Genomic DNA, 8,114 nt, shown 5'->3' with positions numbered 1-8,114 from the left:
ATAATGGAATGTGATATAAAGGAGAGTAATAATGGAGTGTGATGAAAAGGAAAGTAATAATAGAGTGTGATACAGAGGAGAATAATATTACAGTGTGATATAAAGGAGAGTAATAATGGAGTGTGATGAAAAGGAGAATAAAATTGGAGTGTGATGTAGAGGAGAGTAATAATGGGGTGTGATACAGAGGAGAGTAATAATGGAGTGTGACGAACAGGAGAGTAATAATGGAGTGCGATGAAGAGATGAGTAATAATGGAGTGTGATGTAGAGGAGACTAATAATGGAGTGTGATATAGAGGAGAGTAATAATGGGGTGTGATATAGAGGAGAGTAAAAATGGAGTGTGATATAGAGGACAGTAATAATGGTGTGTGATATAGAGGAGAGTAATAATGGAATGTGATGAAAAGAAAAGTAATAATAGAGTGTGATATAGAGGAGAATAATATTAGAGTGTGATAAAAAAGAGAGTAATAATGGAATGTGATATAAAGGAGAGTAATATTGGAGTGTGATGAAAAGGAGAATAAAATTGGAGTGTGATATAGAGGAGAGTAATAATGGAGTGTGATGAAAAGGATAATAAATTTGGAGTGTGATATAGAGGAGAGTAATAATGGGGTGTGATATAGAGGAGAGTAAGAGGAGAGTAATAATGGAGTGTGATGAAAAGGATAATAAATTTGGAGTGTGATATAGAGGAGAGTAATAATGGGGTGTGATATAGAGGAGAGTAATAATAGAGTGTGATGAAGAGGAGACTAATAATGGAGTGTGATATAGAGGAGAATAATATTAGAGTGTGATAAAAAAGAGAGTAATAATGGAATGTGATATAAAGGAGAGTAATAATGGAGTTTGATGAAAAGGAGAATAAAAGTGGAGTGTGATGTAGAGGAGAGTAATAATGGGGTGTGATATAGAGGAGAGTAATAATGGTGTGTGATATAGAGGAGAGTAATAATGGAGTGTGATAAAAAGGAAAGTAATAATAGAGTGTGATATAGAGGAGAATAATATTACAGTGTGATAAAAAGGAGAGTAATAATGGAGTGTGATATAAAGGAGAGTAATAATTGGGTGCAATGAAGAGTAGAGTAATATTAGAGTGTGACATAGAGGACAGTAAAAATGGGATGTGATATAGAGGAGAGTAATAATAGAATGTGATATAAAGGAGAGTAATAATGGAGTGTGATGAAAAGGAGAGTAATAATGGGGTGTGATGAAAAGGAGAATAAAATTGGAGTGTGATGTAGAGGAGAGTAATAATGGGGTGTGATATAGAGGAGAGTAATATTGTAGTGTGATATAGAGGAGACTAATAATGGAGTGTGATGTTGAGTAGAGTAATAATGGAGTGTGATGAAAAGGAAAGTAATAAAAGAGTGTGATACAGAGGAGAATAATATTAGAGTGTGATAAAAAGGAGAGTAATAATGGAGTGCAGTGCGATGAAGAGGAAAGTAATAATAGAGTGTGATATAGAGGAGAGTAATAATGGAATGTGATATAAAGGAGAATGATATGGAGGGGAGTAATATTGGAGTGAGATATAGAGAGGAGTAATATTAGAGTTAGATATTGTGTAATATTAAAGTGTGAAATAGCAGAGAGTAATTATGAAATGTGATATAGAGCGGAGTAATAATGGTGTGTGATGGAGAGGGGAGAAAAATGGAGTGTGATAGAGAGGAGAAAGAGTAACAATGGAGTGGGATATAGAGGATAGAGAGTTAAAATGAAGTGTGATGGAGAGGGGAGTAATAATGTAGTGTGAAATAGAGAGGAGTAATAGTAAAGTGAGATATGGAATATTAATAGAGCGTGATATAGAGAAGAGAGAGTAATAATGGGAGTGAAATAAAGGGGAGTAATAATGGAGTGAGATGTAGAGGGGAGTAAAAATAGGGTGAGATATTAAGTAATAATGGATTGAGATATACAGAAGAGTAGTAATGGAGTGAGATATGGAGTAATAATTGAGTGTGGTATAGAGGAGAGTAATAATGGAGTGAGATATGTGGTGATAATAGAGTGTAATATGAGGGAGAGTAAAAAAAGAGTGAGATATGGAGTAACAATGGATTGTGATATACAGGGGAGTAATAGTGGAGTGTGATGTACAGGAGAGTAATAATGGAGTGGTATAGAAATGGGAGTAATAATGGATTTAAATAAGGAGTATTAATGAAGTGTGATGTACAGGAGAGTAAAAATGAAGGGAGATATGGAGTAATAATGGAGTGTGATATAGAGGGGAGTATTAATGGAGTGAGATATAGAGGAGAGTAAAAAATAATGGAATGTGATATAAAGGAGAGTAATAATGGAGTGTGATGAAAAGGAAAGTAATAATAGAGTGTGATACAGAGGAGAATAATATTACAGTGCGATATAAAGGAGAGTAATAATGGAGTGTGATGAAAAGGAGAATAAAATTGGAGTGTGATGTAGAGGAGAGTAATAATGGGGTGTGATATAGAGGAGAGTAATAATGGAGTGTGACGAAGAGGAGAGTAATAATGGAGTGCGATGAAGAGATGAGTAATAATGGAGTGTGATGAAGAGGAGAGTAATAATGGAGTGTGATGAAGAGGAGAGTAATAATGAAGTGTGATAAAAAGGAGAGTAATAACGGAGTGTGATGAAGAGGAGAGTAATATTTGAGTGTGATGAAAAGGAAAGTAATAATGGAGTGTGATGAAAAGGAGAGTAATAATGGGGTGTGATATAGAGGAGAGTAATAATGAAGTGTGATGAAGAGGAGAGTAATAATGGAGTGTGATGTAAAGGAAAGTATCAATAGAGTGTGATATAGAGGAAAGAAATAATGGAGTGTGATGTAGAGGAGAATAATACTGGAGTGTGATAAAGAGGTGAGTAATAATGGAGTGTGATGAAGAGGAGAGTAATATTGGATGTGATGAAGAGGAGAGTAATAATGAAGTGTGATAAAAAGGAGAATAATAATGAAGTGTGATAAAAAGGAGAATAATAATGGAGTGTGATGAAGAGGAGAGTATTAATTGAGTGTGATGTAGATAAAGATAAAGATAAAGTGATAAAGAGGAGAGTAATAATGGGATGTGATACAGAGGAGAGAAAAAATGGGGTGTGATAAAGAGGAGAGTAATAATGGAGTGTGATGTAAAGGAAAGTAATAATGGAGTGTGACATAGGGGAGAGTAATAATGGAATGTGATATTGAGGAGAGTAATATTGAGGTGTGATATAGAGGAGACTAATAATGAAGTGTGATGTAAAGGAGAGTAATAATAGAGTTTGATATAGAGGAGAGTAATAATGGAATGTGGTGTAGAGGGGATTAATCATGGAGTATGATATGAAAGGGAGTTATAATGGAGTATGATATGAAAGGGAGTAAAAATGGAGTAAGATATTGAGTAATAATGTAAAGTGATATAGAGGGGAGAGAGTAAAAATGGAGTTTGATATAGAGGAGTGGGTGATAGTATAACTATACTGCCAATGCCGGGGGTATTACTGTCCTGTACAACAAATAAATGGGGTGACTGTACTGCCAATGCCGGGGGTATAACTGTCCTGTACAACCAATACATGGGGTGTGACTGTACTGTCAATGCAGGGGGCATTACTGTCCTGTACAACCAATACATGGGGTAACTGTACTGCCAATGCCGGGGGTAATATTGTCCTGTACGACCAATACATGGGGTGACTGTACTGCCAATGCCAGGGGTATTACTGACCTGTACAACCAATACAAGGGGGTGACTGTACTGTATTGCCATTACAAGGGGTATTACTGTCCTATACAACCAATACATGGGGTAACTGTACTGCCAATGCCGGGGGTAATATTGTCCTGTACGACCAATACATGGGGTGTGACTGTACTGCCATTGCCAGGGGTATTACGGTCCTGTACAACAAATACAATGGGGTATTACTGTCCTGTATAAGCAATGCAATTGGGTATGACTGGTCTGTACAGCCATTACAGGACAGGAGGGTTGACTGTCCTGCACAACCAATACAAGGGATGTGACTGTACTGTATTGCGGTGTGATATAGAGAAGAGTAACAATGGGGTGTGATATAGAGGAGAGTAATAATGGGGTGTGATATAGAGGAGAGTAATAATGGGGTGTGATATAAAAGAGAGTAATAATGGAGTGTGATATAGAGAAGAGTAATAATGGGGTGTGATATAGAGAAGAGTAATAATGGGGTGTGATATAGAAAGAGAGTAATAATGGGGTGTGATATAGAGGAGAGTAATAATGGAGTGTGATATAGAGGAGAGTAATAATGGAGTGTGACATAGGGGAGAGTAATAATGGGGTGTGATATTGAGGAGAGTAATAATAGAGTTTGATATAGAGGAGAGTAATAATGGAATGTGGTGTAGAGGGGATTAATCATGGAGTATGATATGAAAGGGAGTAATAATGGAGTATGATAATAGAGGGGAGTAAAAATGGAGTAAGATATTGAGTAATAATGTAAAGTGATATAGAGGGGAGAGAGTAAAAATGGAGTTTGATATAGAGGAGTGGGTGATATAGTAATAATGGAGTATGATATAGTGGGGAGTAATAATTGGAGTAAGCATATGAGCAATAATAGAGTGGGAATTTAAAGGGTGTAGTAGAGTGTGATGGAGAGAAGATCAATAATTGGAGTGTTATGGAGTAGGAATGATTAACGAGGTGTGATATAGAGGGGAGTAATAATGTGGTGTGATATAGAAGAAAGTAACAATGGAGTATGATATAGAGAGGAGTAATAATGGAGTGAGATTTTGAGTAATCATGGAGTTTGATATAGAGGAGAGAGAGTAATGATGGAGTATGATATAAGCCAGAGAGAGACAGAGAGTAATATGATATAGTAGTAGTAGTAGTAGTAGTAGTAGTAGTATGATATGGAGGGGAGTAATATTGGAGTGAGATATAGAGAGGAGTAATATTAGAGTTAGATATTGTGTAATATTAAAGTGTGAAATAGCAGAGAGAGAGTAATTATGAAATGTGATATAGAGTAATAATGTAATTATGGGGTGTGATGGAGAGGGGAGAAAAATGGAGTGTGATGGAGAGGAGAAAGAGTAACAATGGAGTGGGATATAGAGGATAGAGAGGTAAAATGAAGTGTGATGGAGAGGGGAGTAATAATGTAGTGAAATAGAGAGGAGTAATAGTAAAGTGAGATATGGAATAATAATAGAGCGTGATATAGAGAAGAGAGAGTAATAATGGGAGTGAAATAAAGGGGAGTAATAATGGAGTGAGATATGGAGTAACAATGGAGTGTGATGTAGAGGGGAGTAAAAATAGGGTGAGATATCGAGTAATAATGGATTGTGATATACAGAGGAGTAGTAATGGAGTGAGATATGGAGTAATAATTGAGTGTGGTATAGAGGAGAGTAATAATGGAGTGGTATAGAAATGGGAGTAATAATGGATTTAAATAAGGAGTATTAATGAAGTGTGATTTACAGGAGAGTAAAAATGAAGGGAGATATGGAGTAATAATGGAGTGTGATATAGAGGGGAGTATTAATGGAGTGAGATATAGAGGAGAGTAAAAATAGAGTTAGATATGAAGTAATAATGAAGTATGATATAGAGGGGAGTTATAATGGAACGTCATGAATAGGGGAGTAATAATGAAGTGAGATATGGAGTATTAATGGAGTTTGTTGGAAATGGGAGTAAAAATGGAGTGAGATATGGAGTATTAATGGAGTGTGATGGTGAGGGACGTAATAAAGGAGTGAGATATGGAGTGTGATGTAGAGGGGAATAATAATGGAGCTAGATACGGATTAATATTGGAATGTGATGGAGAGGGGAGTAACAAAGAAGTGTTATATAGAGGGGAGATTAAAGGAGTGAGAAATGGAGTAATAATGAAGTGAGATACAGAGGAGATTATTTATGGAGTAAGATATGAAAAAATAATGGAGTGAAAGGTAGAGGAGAATAATAATGAAGTGAGATATGGAGTAAGAATGAAGTGTGATGTAGAGGGGAGTAATATTGGATTGAGATATGGTGTAATAATAGAGTATGATAGTGAGGGGAGTAATAATGGAGGGAGATATGGATTTAAAATGGAGTGTTATGAAGTGAGATACGAAGTGTGATGGAGAGGGGAGTAACAATGGAGAGAGATATGATAAAATAATGGAGTGAGATATGGAATACTAATGAAGTATGGTAATAGAGGGGAGTAATACTGGAGTGAGATATTGAGTAATATTTGGAGTGTAATATAGGGGGAGAGTGTAAAAAATGGAGTGTGATATAGACAGGAGTAATAATGGAGTGGGATACAGAGTAATACTGGAGTGAGTTTTAAAACGGAGTAGTTGAGAGTGATGGAGAGGGGATGAATAATAGGGTGGTATAGAGTAGAGAGCGATAATTATGTGTGATATAGAGGGGAGTAATAATGATTTGTGATATAGAAGAGAGAAAGTAATAATGGAGTATGATATATAAGGGATTACTAAGAGAGTGAGATATGGAGTAAAAATGGAGTATGATATAGAGAGGAGTAATAATGGAGTGAGAAAGTGAGTAATAATAGAGTGTGATAAAGACGAGAGAGAGAGTAATAATGGAGTATGAAATAGAAGGGAGTAATATTGGAGTGAGATATTGAAGGGAGTAATACACCCCCCTCCCGATACAATGTACACAGATATCTAATACACCCCCTCATAACATCTTTGTCTCCCCAGCTCCGGGTGATAACACAGTTTTAGTTGTTATGGGGAGGAATCTCAGAGCCAGTGATGTGGAATCTCCCACTCACATTCCTTCATCTTATCAGATTGTTCTGTAACACAAATCATATACCAAGACACCAAAATATACCCCAACCTCCTCCCAAAAATACCCCTACCCCCTCCCTAAAATACCCTTACCCCCTCCCTAAAATACCCCAACCTCTTTCCCGAAACACCCCAACCTCCTCTTCTAAATACCCCAACAACCTCCCTAAAATATCCTCACTTCCTGACAGATACACCCCATACCTCTCTCACGTTCCTAAATCACCCCATGATCCACACCCTCACCCCCCTCCTGTTACTATCCCATTATCCCCCTACCCCTCCCCTGCTATTCCACAGAACACCCCACTCACTCAACCAGCTCCCCAAATCAACCCCACACATCCATACCCCTCACTTTCCTTACACCCCTTTATGTACACCCCTCCTGTGAACATTTCATTACCCCCATTCCCCACCTTAGCCACCTCTTTAATATGCCCCCCATTCCCCACCCCACCCTTATCCCCAATACAAGCCCCTGGCCCACCTCTCACCCTTCTCCCTACAATATCCCCCCTTTCCCCCTGTGAACCCCTCCATCCCCCTCTGCATGCAGTGTTATATTTTGGACTTTTTGGACTGGTTCTGGTTCTGAGTTCTGCAGATCACAGAAGAGCCATGGAGATATTTCGGGAGGAATTTCAGATGTTGACACAAGAAACACAGAGAGAACAATCAGCAATTTCCTGAGAAGCGAGAACTTCCCCGCTCTCATCACCAATTCCAGTCCTGACGAGTCGATGGCGGATTGCAATGTGTGGCAAAGGGCAATAGACAGACCCCCCTCCCCAAATATCATAGGGCTGCCCGGATTGGGAAGAGGACAGATGGCCATTGGTGCCATTATTTGCCCCTTCATTCTGCCATTTACTGAACTGACATTTTCTACCCATTTCTATCGCTTTTAATAGAAAATGAATTGGTGACTTCTAGAAATGTAAACTGTGATTGGGGACACCAAACAGGTTACCAATCAGTATGACGTGACCGATGCCGTGTCACATGACATAATGATCACATGATCACTATCGCTCCTCTTCTGATACGTTGTATCTCCTCATTTTACCCCAGGTCTGCCGTCCTTTACCCCCACCTTCTTGGATGAAATACCCCCTGAAGAGGATTGTCTGAGCCCCGATCTCCTGCCACCCCCTCCTCCACCACCACCAGTTCATCCAAAGTCCCCGAAACGCATTCCGCAGAAGCCCTCCCCTCCGGCCCTTCTCCCGGACTCGCTAAGTTTAGAGTTGGAGAAATTGGAATTGGCCTTCCCTAC

This window comes from Pyxicephalus adspersus, chromosome 11 (assembly GCF_032062135.1).
Source record: "Pyxicephalus adspersus chromosome 11, UCB_Pads_2.0, whole genome shotgun sequence".
Classification (NCBI taxonomy): domain Eukaryota; kingdom Metazoa; phylum Chordata; class Amphibia; order Anura; family Pyxicephalidae; genus Pyxicephalus; species Pyxicephalus adspersus.
The sequence above is the reverse complement of the archived record's forward strand: the minus strand, read 5'-3'. Positions refer to the sequence as shown.